This window comes from Gymnodraco acuticeps, unplaced genomic scaffold, assembly GCF_902827175.1.
Source record: "Gymnodraco acuticeps unplaced genomic scaffold, fGymAcu1.1, whole genome shotgun sequence".
NCBI lineage: Eukaryota > Metazoa > Chordata > Actinopteri > Perciformes > Bathydraconidae > Gymnodraco > Gymnodraco acuticeps.
The window spans coordinates 4,720,033-4,737,471 of NW_022990274.1; positions in this window are offsets into that span (position 1 = coordinate 4,720,033).

Sequence of the window (17,439 nt, forward strand, 5' to 3'; positions counted from 1 at the left end):
AAATGCAGAAAAAGCTGAATATTTTATTAGTTGAATGGTCTCTGTAGCTGCTTTTAGCTACAAAAACCAAGTAAGTGTGTTGCTGAACTTAGCAGGGAAATGCAGAAAAGTTAAATGATTTGAATCAAAATTGTTAAAGCTAAAATGCATTGCAATGACTTTTTTGGAAACTTGAAAGTGAAATGTTAAACTGGAAGAGTAGGACAAATAGTGAAGAAGCTTAATATTTAAAAGAAAAGGTTTAAAAAAGGTATAAACAACAACATGTATAGCCTCAATGTCCTGAAATAGCTGAATAATGTAATAGATGAATGGTTTCTGTAGCTGAAAATAGGCTGAAGGAGTTAAATATTAAATGTAAGTAGTAGTGAATTAATGTGTATTAAGAAGAGAAAATAAATTAAAAACGCTTTGAAAAGCATCAGAATATTTACTGCAAACTTTTGAACTAAAACCAAACGTCATAATCTATAAAATGTGTGGAACGTGTTGAAGTCAGTTTGAAGTCTCCATCAGACAGAAAATAATAGGCTGAGACATTCTGTTAAAGTCCAGTCTGTGTTTGAGGTGACGTTATCAAACACCTGTGTGTGTAAGCCCAGAGATCAAAGGTTACCATGGTGACGACGTTATCAAACACCTGTGTGTGTAAGCCCAGAGATAAAATGTTACCATGATGACGACGTTATCAAATACCTGTGTAAGTGAGCCCAGAGATCAAAGGTTTCCATGGAGATGTGCTGTGAAAGGAGAGCCTTTCCATTGTTCTGAATGAGAAATAAACCTCTTACATTTCTAACTATAGTTTAAAAACGGTAGCTGCTTTTGGTAAAATGTCAACACGTAGAGGATGTCAGGACCGTGAGGAGCCTCGGAGTCTGCTTTTTGTGGACTTTCGGGTCAATAATGTAGCCTTTTTGGCAGATTAACTAAAGGTGTGCAGCTGCTGCTCTGAGGAAAGAGCAGGCTGAATTTACAATGGGCCTGTTAAAATCTGAAGAATGCCTCTTTATCAAGCTCCAAACTAAATTAAATATCTCAAAAAATTTAAAAGATATCAAAAATCTGAATAAGATTTTAATAGCTGGATTAACAGCTATTAACTTACTATTAACTTGACCATTTTAAAGTTGGAATGAAGTCTCTAGCTGAAAGTATGTGGAAGGAGTAGCATTCACACTAATTACCTTCATTCATAGTTATGGACAACAGTTCAGTGCAATGTTGCTAGACAATAGGCTACCTTTTGATTTAATTGGTGGTAGATTGGGATGGATAATTAGGCTGTATTCCAATGAATCTCCTTTGAGTGGCAAGCTATAATTTAGGTTGACAGGGCACTAGTGGGCTCATCTCTGGCGTTGGCTGATAAGTGATGACGAACAAAGCCACATGTCACTTCAGTTTAATAACTACGATTAAACTATTTTCCTTTTCACATTAATATTCTGCCATAGCACGGTAATAAAACTTGACATCTGTTCAGACTTTGTACTTAAAAAAAAATTCATAACTGGTTTGAGTTTGCCATTAAAGTGAGGAAATACAGATGGTTTAATATGTTCTACCACTACAACTGTTTCTCAGTCTATTCTAGTAGCAATGAGTACACATCAGCAAGTAAAGACTATACAAATATCCCAAGGTCTAAGACCCCTTCAGTGTACAAAGTGGGCAAATAAACCAAGTTAACAACACAGTAATTCAATGTGTTCCAGAACATGATTGAATAATGGTTTGAACCACGCCCCTTAGCTGTGATATAATGAACATATACCACGGCCTGTCGTGAGCTATTGCTTTTATAAAACGGTTACCAAGTGTGGCAAGATGAAAGAAAAATACACACTCTAATTTAAATAGTTTTTATTAGTGAATAATGATGTTCAAAATGAAATAGTCCCTCCATTGCCTTCTGCACGAAACATAGTGCGAGGTGGTTGCTATGCAACAACACTAATAGCTAGCGAACATATTAGACAGAGAGCGTTGATCCATTATTTGGCTATTTATTTACATTCATTTGTATGTTGCCGTTTATTGTGCAGCCACTGAAAAACTGTCCAGCGTCAGTAGAATGGCTTACGAGGTTACTTGGATATGTTGAGGTTGTTCTAGGCTGTTGCTTGGCGTGGCGAGAATATTGCTCCACTTTCTCCGGTCCCCGAGATTGGGCTTCCAGTAGCTCTGGAGAGAGCTTTCGCACCTGTGGCCACTAACGGTCATCATTTCTCAGCTTTGTTTCAAGACCCGCATCAGAAAGCTTTTGAATGGTGGTACTTTTCCAGTTGGTCTATACCTGCTCTTCACGTAGCTCTGCATGTCGTCGTTTAGGTGCTTTTTTTTCTGGAGATAGGCACTGCTCAATCCACTCCTCCATAGTAAGACCCCCCCCCGGAGGTTGAAGTTAATCTTAAATGTTTCCATCTTATGCTTTGTAAGTTTGTTTCGTAACGGAAGAAATTTAAATATATTTATAAAACTGACAAGTCAAATCAAGCAATCTGATTGGTCGATAGCGTTTTTGCGGACCTCTTTGATTACAGATTTGAAAACATCGTTGCTTGCTTTAAAAGTAGCACAATTCATTATGTCAAACCTTGGAAAGTATCTAGATATCCCTGCCCTAATGCCAAAGGAATTTATCTCCCACTCTCCCCCCCTTGCCTGAAACGCCTCCATTGGACTCCATTGTTTACTTTTGTAACATAATGACATCACTACGTACAAATCACACTTCTATTGGCTAGCACTCCAACACCATCCATCCATCCATCTTCTCCCGCTTATCCGTGGTCGGGTCGCGGGGGTAGCAGTTCCAGCAGAGAGCCCCAAACTTTCTTTTCCCTGGCGACATCAACCAGCTCTGACTGGGGGATCCCAAGGCGCTCCCAGGCCAGCAAAGAGATATAATCCCTCCACCTGGTCCTAGGTCTACCCCTTGGTCTCTTCCCAGCTGGACGTGCCTGGAACACCTCCCTAGGGAGGCGCCCAGGTGGCATCCTAACTAGGTGCCCGAACCACCTCAACTGGCTCCTTTCGACGCGAAGGAGGAGCGGTTCAACTCTGAGTCCCTCCCGGATGACCGAACTTCTCACCTTATCCCTAAGGGAGACACCAGCCACCCTGCGGAGAAAACCCATCTCGGCCGCTTGTATCCGCAATCTCGTTCTTTCGGTCATGACCCATCCTTCATGACCATAGGTGAGGGTAGGAACGAAAATGGCCCGGTAGACAGAGAGCTTTGCCTTCTGGCTCAGCTCCCTTTTCGTCACAACGGTGCGGTAAAGCAACTGCAGTACCGCTCCCGCTGCTCCGATCCTCCGGCCCATCTCACGCTCCATTGTTCCCTCACTTGAGAACAAGACCCCGAGATATTTGAACTCCTTCACTTGGGGTAAGGACTCATTCCCTACTTGGAGTGGACAGTCCATCGGTTTCCTGCTGAGAACCATGGCCTCAGATTTGGAGGTGCTGATCCTCATCCCAGCCGCTTCACACTCGGTTGCGAAAGGAAGAATGTCATCGGAGATATTTCTTTTTTCAGAGAAGAAAGGAATTTCACTAAGCTTTCATTTGCTGGGTGAAGAACTCCCACTTATGATATATGGGACTTAAAAAGCAACCAATATCCAGGATGGACATTTTTAAGCCCATGATATAGTCATTTGCAATTGGGTGTCAATTTGTATGCTATTTTAAATTGTAAGCCTTATTTAAAATGAGGTGATACAGTAATACAAGTGGCGAATTGGAAATTAATTTACTACTCTTCCTGCTTGCTTTCATACACCATAAAAATTACAGTTTGATGGTCTTTTGAAAAGCTTTGCCAAGCTTAACTGCATCCCTGCATGACTTTTAAATCCTTTTACTTTCACTAAAAGAAGAGAAATTCACTATTTAACTTTCTCATTATTGATGACTGCTCTAAATAAATACAGGCAGTTGAAATATACATACTCTTATGACTTCTTCACCTTATAACGAATGGGTGGCTGTTGCTCAGCCGGTCTTCTTATGGGGTGCCAGACATCCTTAGCTACTTTGAATTTTGAGCTAAAACAAGCCAAACTCATAGCTTAATATACAGACATGAACATGTTTTTCTGACCCAGAGGACAGGGTTCTCACTGTGGGAACATTTTCTAATGCAGTTTTCATGGCGTCTTCCTGAGAGTAAATGTTCCAGAGTGTCATGGTGATGGATTATGGAATTCAAGGATGCATATTGGCTACTCAAATCTCCCTGTATTGCTTTATTTCAGGGAAAGTGGGTCAGTTTAACCCAGTTAATAAAGCGGAACCATGCACAGATGTGGGACATAATTCATGCCACAGCTGTGATGTGCAAGTAAAATCTGTTCATGTAAAAAAACGCTCTGACGGGGCAAAAGCATAACATTTGGTACGGTCATGGAATTCCCAATTTACAAGACGTCAAAAGCACTTCCTGTGAGAAAGGTATTGCAGAGCGTGCAGTCAGTTTTTCCAGACCTGATCTGAGCTGTTGTGAGATTAAATCAGTTCTCACTGGAAGAGCTATGGATCTATCTTTAACCTTTAAGTCTCATGAGTCCATTCAAAATGAGTCACCTAGTATCATAATGAATCGCTCGTTAGGGTTATTAACTTTAGTGTAAAGGCAATGATAAGGATCATTTTCTCTGCTGTCAGCGGATTTCCTCGTGATTGATTTTTATAATTACTCCACCATTATCAGCTTGATGTGTATTTACTTCTGTTTTAGTTTGTTTGTCTTTTATTCTGTCAAAAGGAATTACGAAAAAACTACAGGCACAATTTTATGAAACTTTTCCGATTGTTGTATACAATTTACGAACGTCCCCTCAAGTCAACACAGTACAACACATCGTAAAGAGCTATACCAGTTCAGAGCTATAGAATAAAAAACATCGTCTTTTTAGCATTCAATTAAATGATTTAAAGCTAATGAACACACTATAGTCAGAAGAATGACTTCCCAACTCAGGAAATAATTAGACCATCCAAGGGACGTATTGATGCAACATTAGTCTGGGCAGAGGACTGGTACTACTGGAAATAGGAGTTGGTGTATCAAGAAAAGTAGGTGGTAGCACTCATTTTCCCTCCAGTGGACATCAAGACTTCAAAACATACTTATTAAATATGTAGTATACATTTGAGGAGAACATACTCATTTGCATTTTGTTGTGGCAAAAAATATATAAAAAAATAACCTTCAGATTTACATGAGATTTGCAAGAATTATTCCTGATCCCAAGAGGCTGACTAATTCATCAGGCTAGGAACTTTACCAAGCTATTTTGTGTGTTTGTTTCATTTTATATCTAATATTTCCCTACATGTGAAATACTTATTCCTCTCGCTGTCAGCTGGTCCTTATGTTCTGTGACCTCTGACCTCAGAGCTGAGAATCCTGCAGATGTCTGCACTCTGCTTTTGTCTCGCAGTGACCTCTAACCAACACTTGTCAAAACTGTATTTTGAACACTTCCAACTATTCTTAGAGTTCAGTTTGTTTTGTTCAGCCATCACAGCACACTTCATGTGGCCCTCCCACGTATTGTAATAATAATGTGTTACAATATGTTTTGCAGGATAAACATTGAAATTTGTTACATTTACATTTACAGTGTGTGCATTATTCTGACTTATAAGGGTTTATATGCACACTAAAAAGTACTAACAAGAGTAGGTAAATATTGGGTGACTGCAATAATATATTAACTATTAAGTCAGGTATTTATATTTGTCTTTCAAGGCCAAACCGACACTTTTGTATTCCTGCAAACTCTGATATCATTCTGTTTTGATAACAAACGGTGCCTAAAATAAGTAGAGGAAGTGTGTTCCAAAGTTGAAGGAAATATCTTTGAGGAAATCGCTGTCTCTAACATTATTATATCGCTGCTGTGTTTTTAACAAAAAAAATAAACTTCCTCAGATAGAAGCTGGACACCAACAGGTGCATCCACTCTCGTTCAAAACACAGATGTGCCAACGGAATTATTTTGGAGCAGAAAACGAACGGAAGTCCTGAAATATAACATTCAGTCCTGAAGGGAAACAGACAGGCAGACACTGCGGCCATCGCCGGTTAAATTATAGAAACACGTTTCCAGTGATCTGCTGTGTACACTGGAATCTCATGGCAAAATCACAATCTGAAAAATAATCTCAAATTATATAGACAAATATAGGAGATAGAAATAGATATCCTGTGGGACCTGAGCATCTCATTTCAGCCTGATCCCCACAACTCTCAACTGAATGTTCATCATGTACACAACTTTCGACAAAAAACGAGTTTTTTATTGTTCTGACCCATGGTGTTAACCACACAGGAACGTACGTTTTAACCCTTTAACTGCCAGCACCACCATTTGGTAGAGCACATTTTGTGTCTTGATATCTTGTTGAAAAAAAAAAAAAAAAGTTTAACTCCATCTGATTCAGCCAGCTCTACCCTTTGGTTGACATGTTATGCACAAAACAACCTCTAGATGTCACTGTGGTTCGAACAGAAAGCCCTTCAGCTAGCTTCCCCTGAGGAAGTTGGCAATGCTAAAAATCACTGCTGAAGAAATCACTCTTTTTGGTCAACTTTTGTAAGGTAACCATATCCTTTTTCACATATTTTAGTGGCAGGGCACTGACTGAACATAATTAGATTGATGCACAAAAAAAGTTTTAACAAGGGTGTAATTCTTTTTTTGAAAATATGCTCAACCAATCGGTCGAATTGGCCTTTTATGGTAAAGTAGCAATATGACTTTTTCAGAGTTTCAGAGATGTTTTCCAATAAAATATGGTAAATAAATGGCTAGATTTAAGGGTGGTGGTTGGAGTTGGTGTGTGTAGACAAACTAACATCTGCACCTCATGTGTGGTTGAGTTTAGTTCTAGTGCTGTAAAGATTCAAGGTTTAATGTCACGTGCTCATTTAAAATGTGCTCCGATCATGGGGCACGGTACTCATAAGTACTTTTCCCAGGAATAATTCCGATAGTTCCTGGGATTTTGCATTCACACCAAAAAGATCTGGAACTAGAACTTTTTTTTGCCTCAATTTCTGATTGGCTGGGCGAATTGCAAACCACGCCCCGTGAAAGCGCCTATTGTAGCTATGGTAAAGGATCCCTGCTAAAAAGTCAAATTGACCACCACCTGCTAACAGAGATAACTACATAATATAATGTCAGGTCTATTCTCTACTCACTAATAACCAGATCTTGTAAAATACAACTGACAACAGACTTTCTTGTCAGATAACATTTTTATTGCACGGAAACACTTTATTGACCAGTAAAAGCTCTCGGTCCGATCATCATCAACTGAAAATGCAATTCACATTGAAATTAATGATTCTGCCAAAACGTTGGTTAGTTTAAATGTCGTATATGTTAAGAGTTTGTATCAGAATTGGTCAAGGATGGTGAAATACTTTAAAATGGGGTTAGGGTTAGAAACTGTCTCAAGGTGTACATGCCATGACTTTCCTCTTAGCACTCTATCCTAATTCTGGCTGGACGTTAACAGATTGTGCTGGGTGTGTTCCTTATCAAGACAGGGCAGTAGAAGGCAGTGTGAGTGCTCGGGGTGATGTATTATAAATGACCAGGCTTGTCACCAACCAGCCAAAAGGAAAAACAAGACAGAACAATAGAAATAGAAAGTGTGGACGTTCAAACTCTCCATGTTCTTCTTTTGTCCCCCTCTTTGGGTGAGAGAGTGTGTTATCGAGAGTCTCTGGGTGTGTCTGTTTTTTTTATGTGGGAAATGGGGTTGGTGTGTTGGTTGAAGACCCACACTCTGAGAACACAGGAAACCGAGGGAAAAATAAGGAAATGGCTATAAAAATGTTTGGGGAGGCTAGCAAGACAGTGTCAGCATACCAGACTTAGCTTCTGCACATTCTCCACTCTCATGATGAGTAAACAAAATGGCATTGGTAATGTATGTTGCAGCTACCATTAGTCAGAGACTGGAGACAGTCAAGGAGTCAATAGAGGAAGGAAGTGGCCATGCTGCCGGCTGTCTGCTAACTGGCTGGCAAGGCAAGAGATACTCTGGAGGAAGGATGTAGAACAAGCTTCCAGGAATGTTTTCACTAATTACAGTCATTAGCCTCAAATAGGCCTAATACTGCTTGACAGACAATTCAATATCACTCCACCATTTATAAAATCTTAAAAGTTCTAAAAAATAATTGTACTCAAATCAATTGTTAAGACATATAATCAGCAATATTTGTCTAAGTTGAACTCATTATTGCCACAAAATGATAGAAAGAATCTATCAGGACTCAACATTTTAAAGGGACTCTGTTGTGCAAATTTTCAGATTCATATTTGTATTTCGTGCTTCTACTGACATGAATTGAACATGAAAATGCTTTAATGTTCAAAAAGCTCTTTATATTTATCATACTACCTGTGCTGCAGCACCTCTTTTCACCCTCTGTCTGAAACCAGAGCCCAGTCTGCTCTGATTGGTTAGCTGGCCGGCTCCTTTATGACCGCTTAGAGATGTCCTGCCCCTTAGCTTATCATGTAGAATGTGTTGGAGCGCTATCCAAAAGAAGCGCATGGGTTACATAGTGATGTCTTTCTGTTACGGAAGTAAACATAGGAGTGTGGGAGAGAAACTTCCTCTGTAGGGAACACAGGGATTTTAGCCTTTGGAAAAAATGTACATGCACAGAAACCATTATAACACACTACAGGAAAGGGAAATCCCCAAAAAGCACATTAGGGCTTCTTTAACTTTAATCTAGAACAAAGTCGAAAACAAAGAGTTTTCTAATAATCAGGGTCTATTTCTTGCCCAGGATCAGCAACTTTATAATACAGTACAGTATACAGTATATACAGTATAGAATTTCCAACCACCGCACTTAAAAAATGGTTCCCATCGTTGAGGGATTTGACCTTTCACCAGAGAATTTGCCCTTTCTCACCGTCTGTACATAAGGTCCTGTCTGCAAAATCCCAGCTCCATGAAATTATATCCAGATGTTAGCCAAGAAAAATGTCACAGAAAGAAGGAAAAGTATGCATCCAAAGGGGGGAAACAAAACCATACAGGGCCGATCACATAATTGATTACTATCACTGACTATCCTGTTAACATCACAACAACCTGTTGCCATGATTTACAGATTATTATTTTATTTTACAATAGGAGACAATGTTGTTCCAGCCCTTCATCAGCTCATGAAGTTAGTCTGATGCCATGTTGTTGTCGAACAGGGAAAACCCAATTGCGCAATATCAATAGGTAGTACAACTGCTGAGTATGCCATATTTTGGACACTACGATGAACCATTTTCTAAACATGTAAAGTGAGTAAATGTCAGCACCTGAACCCTTGACAGCCCAAAGCACAGCGACTGGTCTCAAAGTTACCAGGACAACTGATGACCTGCTCGCATGTGTTGGTTGAACCTTTGTCATACTTCTTCCTGTGGGGCCTTAGGGTCGGGAAGAGGTGGCATATTACACACTGTACGACACACTCTGAGTGCCCTGCACAATATTAAAAACTTAGCACAGTATCAAAGAAGGCTTAGTATTGTATTTGTATGTGGAATGAAACACGCAGCAATTTTGAATGGTTCATGAACCCTTCTGGGAAATTCAGATGAAAGTATGCAAATCACAAAAAACAAGTCCTAAAAGATCATATTGTCGGTGTGAGATTCATTCAAGGGATCCATTGTTAATGTTGCAATGATGTGGTGTTCCGCTGTAATCTTGAACATCGATTACTATTATGTACAGTGGCCGACAGGAGAAATTAGCTTCAACGACCTAAAACCTTTCCATTAGGAAATATGCGCTGCAAACTTCAGAAACGATGCAAATATAAAACACTGAAGTGCCAATCTTCACCAACTTGACAACACACTATCATGTTTACGAAAATCGCTGCATAAACGAAACACAGCACAAAGCTGGGACCGGAGCGCTTATTGATGTCCGGCCAACTGTCACTGTTGTTGGAGGGTAACCAAAAATGTAGGTTTTATCAGATTATTTTAACAATGTGATTGGAGGATTCCTTCCGATATTATCAGGTTAGCTAGGTTAGCTAGCCCTGAACGTCAACAAGCGCTCCGGTCCCAGCTGTGTGCGTCATTTTTTATTGTTCCCTGGTTTCCGTTATGATTTGAGCTTCTTGTAGCCACTTCCAAACATACTTTTCTGTCTCGTTCAAACTGCCTTAGTGGTCTCTAGTGGCAGGCAAGTGTGTTTTCCCAGTTAAAAAGTTTGTGTTCATTCTCTGTTCGCCATTTTGTATAAGAGCCACATTGGGAGTAGGCTCCTGCCTCAATCTACTTGAAATAGCATAATCAAAAATGTGAAGTATGTTTACCATATGTTGTGATATCATGTGTATAATTGTTACAGAGGTAATAAGTAATCCTTTATTGATTGTTTCAGTGCATTTAATTCGTTTTTGGAGAGAAGTACATGGCATGTTGTTGCTTGGTATTTATACATGTCTTTTGTTGTCTCCTCTGGTCATTTTTTGGGAGAGTGTTTAACCCGCTCCATAGCCACGTATTTGCACGTGTGATGAGGGCAGAGGAGCAATTTTTTCCAGGATGGCACAGTGGTGGTATGAATAAGGCTTTCTGTCAAACATCTTGATAGCTCTCTTGTACAGCTGTTCTATCGGTTTCAGGTGTGTGGCACAAGCAAACGACCAGTTTGTAAAACAGTATTCAGTGTGGGATGGTATGACTTTGCAGCATTGACAGTTAAGAAGGGTCTGATTTGTTTAACATTTTGCAAGTTGAATTTAATAGTATTGGATACTTTCTTGATATGTTTCTTAAAATTCAAGTTCGAGTCCAGTATGACTCCTAGATACTTGTGGGAGACTAGTTATATTTCTGCTCCGTTTAGAAACACGTTGGATCCTTTGATTTTGACGGGTCGTTTACTGAACATCATGCATACTGTTTTTTTATGTTTAACTGTAAGCAAATGTTGTTCAGCCAGTGTTTAACCTTGTCCAAAGCATTTGAGAGACAAGATAAGATTATTTCTGTATGTTTCCCGTGTATAAAGATGACCGCATCATCGGCATACAATTGCACATTCAACTCAGGACATACATTAGGCAAGTCATTTATGTACAGTGAAAAAAGTAACGGTCCAAGAATGGAACCTTGTGGAACCCCAACAGGGTTGACAAAGTAGGGCAATTTTGCACCTTTGACCAGAACACACTGCTTTCTGTTCGATAAGTAGGACTCGAACCAATGTATAGAAACTGCATAAAAATTGAAATAAGTCAGCTTTGTAAGGAGCACTTTGTGGTCAACAGTGTCAAATGCCTTCCTGAGAGATTAAAGGTGAAAGGTTATTTTAACCTAGAATGCTCAAGCAATATGTTGAGTGAAGGGCTATGCCAAAATACTGGATAGGAAAAGGTATTATTGTAAAGTTTAAATGATTGAACCACGGGAAGTCTGCATGCAAATGTATGTGTTTGTCAAACTGTGTTATACGGTGCTGCCAACTTCCAAGAAATCACACTCCCATTGTTTCCAGGAATCCATTAAAGCTTGCAGGGATATACAGCTACCTTAACTACCCAAACCTGGGCCTGAATAAACATTTTCTATTCTAATCCTAAATCAAATGTGAATAAAATATCTCCCTGGATGACAATTTCGTTTTTGCTTTACAGTTGCTGCATTCGATATTTCACTAACATTAGACACGGAGAACATGTACCTCTATTCCAACAGTAGTTTCAGTGCAAAAAAATAAAAATAGGAATATGCATCACATTTAAACCTTTTATTTTTGGCTTCATAAAGTATGGTTAGAGAAAACTAAAATGTTGGTGAATTTGAAGATACGGTATGTAGATATGTTGTAGTGTAAGATGTTGAATTACAGATTACTAGATACAAAAAAATAAAGTTCAAATTCCCAGGTTTGTATTTGCGTTATGTATTTGGATATACCCCTTCCTGTGAGTTATTACATGTTATGCTAACAGTGACAGTGAGGATTAGAAACATACCGTATGTTAATGACATTTCTGTTAAACCCTGAACATGGTCCTGAAGATGAATGAGCGTTTCTGAGAAATATATGCAGTGTCTTTAAAGGAAAATCTTTCAGGGTGAATGTTCTTTACTTCAAGAGGTAAGACTTCTTTGTATGAAAATCAGCTTTTTTAGATGTACAGATCTTTGCCATCATTAGGAACATGCAGGATAACAAGCCACCTTGTTAAGTGGAGTTGCATGATCAATCATCTGACATCAAATGGGGAACCATCACAACAGATCAATAAACATAGCATTCACATAAAGGCATTATCAGCCATAGAGCAAGCCCTCCCTGACATGAATTCTAAATAGGACATTTTACTGTGGGGGCCTGGAAGCTAATTTATTCTGGTTAGCTAACATAGCTATCGTAGAATCTGGCAAAGGCCAACACACTCCATTATAACTGCTTGACAATTGGCATCCCCCTCCCCCACACCATCGATGGATTAGGGCGACTGTTTCTGACCATTTCTGTAACATTCACATCCTGTAGCCTTTAGCCAGGGTCTGGGAACGTCCTCCTCCAACGTCCTATGGTTATTCCGAAAGGGGGGGTTTCTTTAGCTAATTAGCCAGCATGCCAGCATAACAACATGTATGAAATACTTTGGTAATGAAGCGATAATAGCTGCTGTACTGCTGCTGACATGGCCTTGCAGGACTCCAAGTGATGTAAAACTGTCTTTAACGCTCAATTATTGGGGTTTTGACCAATCAAATTTGAAACTTGCCTAAGGCACATTAACAGCACTTGACTGTATGGGATGTGCAAAGACTTCCAGTCTTGTGTTCTAGCCTTTTCTCCCCTTTGTTCAATTTGTGACAAGACCAACATATCTATTCATTGCGGCATTATTTCCCAAATCCACAGGGGTTTCTGCGAGACAGTTGGTGCTATTCTAAAAGAAAATTGGCTTTGGCAGTGAAAGAAAAAGAGCCAAAGGGCAGAGAAAATGCTCAACTTAAGGTTTGTTTTTACTCAGATTGTATCATTCTTTCCCTTTTTCTTCATCCCATCAAGAAGACCCCTGCTGTCTAGAGATAACAGTGGTACAGTTAAATCTGTGAAACTGCAATGTCATGGGGAGTTGAGAGACAGAGGCTGGAGAAAAATCCAGGGTTGCAAAATGTCCTAGAGTACAGTCAGCACATTTTGTGTAGATATTGTATTATACTGGCCCATCTCTGTATTTCCCAAATAAAAGTGTGTAATTTCACCCCGAATTGCTTTTTGCAATACAGGACAGATTCTGCTTGACTGCATTCTAATTGTCCTTAGGTAGATAATCAGGATGTCCAATCTCGCAAATCTCCTTTGTGTCATTTCTGATATGATTTTATCCATTTGTGAATTAACTTGAGCTGAACCGCATTGAGGAAATGTCTTGTAGGAATAAATGACATCATTGGGAGGCTGACATGGTTTATGATCATGGACCATTAGCTCACATTGGAGTTGCATAAGAACAACCATTTCTCCACCATGTCTTTCAGTGATGATACCAGACAGGAGAGGGGAGTCAGATTGTGAAATGAGCAGTGTAGCCAGGCCAGTAACTCACATCGCCTCTTGTCTCTGGGGAGCTAAAGGTTTGGGAGTGGGAGTAGAAATACAAGTAAACACTTTTTAAAATAACCAATTCCTACAGAGATCATATCAAGTACATTTAATGTCTTTAATGTCTCTTGTTACAAGATAAGGCCTGGGATTCTACTTGACCGCCACGTCATTTTAAAGCAATGCTAAAGACCATGTGCAGTTCTCCGAATGCGTGGTAATATTCTTATAAATCTACATCATGGATGTATAAAGAGAATTAGATACAGCGTTGGTGGCGGGACCCAGTCAATTCCTATGAAAGTTGAAAATAAGTCTGGATTCGGCTTTTAGTGCATTTTACAACTTTTAGACACTAATGATTTAAATAAGGATTATAAAAGTGTTTGTACTGGGTAGTTGATTTAGCTCCTAGAATTTCCCGCTATTTTAAAGACGTCAATCGGAAAAGTCTTTGTTGGCCCAATGGCGTCACCGACACTGCAGTTGTAGTACCACCGTTTTTCCACTATGAACATTTGCTTCAAGATCTGGCACACTTCCTGCGGGCTTGATTTACATGCACAGGAATATTTTTACATGTGCTCTAAAACTGCAAGTGTATGCCTCTAGTCGCTATAGTGATTATAATGGGAGTATGACCACTAAGGGAATAGAAGGGATGGATGAACAGACTCAGGACTATTTAGCCATGCCTTATTTTCATGCTTTATAACAGCTATTTATATAATTGTACTTTCTCACTTCAATAGATATGCATGCTTTTTTCTGGGGTTTCCCACTATCTTCAACAAGTACTATTAAACCTTTAGGCGTATCTTGTACTCAAATGCTTTGAAATATCTGTAGGAACAGCCTGCATAAATTGCTTGGTTTAACAAGGAAACGTAAATAATCATTAGGTGCACAGATGGAGATCATTAAACAGGTTGTAGTGCCTTCATGCCGGCATGATTCACAAAATAATATACATGCTGCGTGACTCATCAGACTGCTATCTAGCAGAGGAGAAACTGAAACAGACCATGCTCCAGGTCCACAGATTGATATTACTGCTATGGTAGATTAACACAGATATGCCTTGTGGCCTCTGACTGCACATCAAAAGGTCAATTATCTACTGTACAAAAGGGTAAAGTCATGCTACCAGGGGATTTATTCTTATCATATCTTCTACACGTCCATATTGCTATAGATCCTCATCTCCCTGAACTCTCAGCGCAACCCCCAACAACCCCTCAATTAAACTGACATTTGAAACTTTGCCTCAGTCTCATATTATCCCATGTTCAGCCGCGGCTGCACGTACACACAATCATTTGTGTGCAGCCACCAATTTGCAATTTAGCTTTATCTCTGTGGCTAGGAGGAATGATTTATTTTCAAAGCCAAACGCTGCCTGTCGGCTTATTGTTTTGCAGATAAACCATGGCTGGCTTCCCCTCAAAAGGCTGTTTAATGTTCGAGTTATTTTATTTAACCTTTCATCATTGGTGCTACATCATTTCCTTGGTGAAACAGATGTGTGAAGGATACACGTACAGGTCATGTGATCAAACCCAGAGCCCTCCTTTTTCTGACCCTTATCTCGCTCCATACAGGTGTCAGACCACAAACATGGCAACTCAAACACATTATCCCAGCATGGAGCCCGCTTCCCTTTATTTGTACAGCTGAAGCCCCCCCCCCCGCCGCCTAGGCTGAAAGGCATTGCACATCACTTGCATGCACTTGCATTAGAGAGCAGATGAAGGATGGACGACCATGAGAAAGTCAAGTAAAACAAACATGTGTGTCCTTGGTTTGACCAGTTTAGTCATAACCGGCTGTCATATCTTTGACAAAGGGCTTTGTGCCGTTTGATTTACAGACTACGCTTATAATGGCTGAACATAGTAACATTTCCCATGAGTTATATCTAACCTCTCTTTGAAAGTCGTTACATTCGTCTTGTATTAACCAGGCAATTTGAAGTGCCTTAAACTTAGATATCTTTTATAAACAAGTATATTAACCAACAAAAAAGTATTTTGAGAAAAGGAAAGATGTGATTATTGCTATTAATCTTGAAGCCTTTATGCGTAAAAAGAAAACCTAAATCAATCATATTACTTTGTTTAACCCAGCGGCTTTGTCCTTGCTTTAGCTAAGTATGAGAAAAAGTGAACGGAAATCATGCCAATAATTCAGAAATAATGTTAAAGATAAAGTGAAAAAGCCTCTGGTTTCTCTTACCAGTATGAAATGCATTTCTTAATTACTATACCACGTGTGTGTGTTTTATCTCCATCCAAAATAATATAAGTAAATACTTGTATTTTAAACTTGTGATTGTGAATAATCAATCATGTCAATGCAACATTAGCATTCATTTGTAGACATGTCAGAAGCTGAAAGCAATACTATGAAAGTATTGAGAATAAGGCAAAACATTAAAATTCATGCCCGAAAACTCAAACAATAAGGTAATAGATGCTACAACACTTCATATAGCTGGGAGGAAAACAGAGTTTTATCATCATTTTCTGTAGGTTTTTCATTTTGAACGAAACCCTTAACACTTTATGATAAATGTTTACTATAAAATTGATTGTTGGACGCTTTATAGGCATGTTTCTAAAGGTTTTCAGAGATATTCAATGTCTTAAATGAACACAGATGACATGGGTGTGGCTTTAATTTAAAATCAAATGTAAAATCAGACTTTTAAGTATAAACACAAGAAAACACCCAAGATCAGCAACCATCTGTCCAATGCGTGACTGAAATGGAGCAGAACATGAAAAACATGCCAATGTAGAGAAACGTCCCCACCATCAAAGATAATCTCACAAAACAGAAAGTCTGTTAAGCATTGAGCACAGCAGACCACAGACAGAGAGAAACCCAGGACCCTTAGAGGGCCGTTCTAGTGACATACATTGGACCCAGAACAGCATGAGAAACAGCTGGGCTGCGTTTGCACCCCAAGCCAAATAAATATTGTAATGTGTTCCAGCTAAACTTTATAAGCAACATTGCTTTTCTATCCGCGCAAGGGCGAATGTTTGTATGTAATTCAGTCAGCTGTAGAAGGCTGACACAGCAAGTCCCCCATCATAAATCAATTTGGTGTTTTTCTGAGGCTTTAAATCTATTAACTGATGTCTTTGATCCACCCTGTCTGCAGAGCACATGTCCCATTTTGTATTTCCCACAGCTGATCAGAGTCCTTTTTGAAATTAACACTAATGGACGCTGGGTTTGTGCAATTACATAAATAATTCAGCCTGATTTCATAGAAATATGTGAAATGACCACAACAAGTGCATTACATTGCCTTGTGTTGAAAGGTGCTATATAAATAAACTTGCCTTGCCTTACATGGTGGTGGCTAGATAGTATTACAATCAAGTACCACATAAACAATAGCAATCAGATGTTAATTAGGAACCATTGTTGTATTGGACCCCAAATTCCCAGGCTAGAGAGATTTGATTTATCAAAGCCTATATATGGAGGAAATGAAGGGGATGGTTGGGTAGAACATGGGGCTTTTACCTAGGAGACTGCTGTTATTGTCTCGTAAAAAACCAAAGGGCAACGTTGCCTTATTTTAAATGATTTGATTAACTTTAGTTTATTTCCTTCTTTACAATTATGAACTAAGCATGGAAACTACTACTGTTGGCAGTTAATGTGTTTTCTCATGTTTCTGTTATGTGAAGCTTTTCATATTTGCGCTGTGCTAATATAATATACGTAATTTACGGTCAACTTTTAGCAGTCTAAAACACAAATCCTTCTGGATTAAAG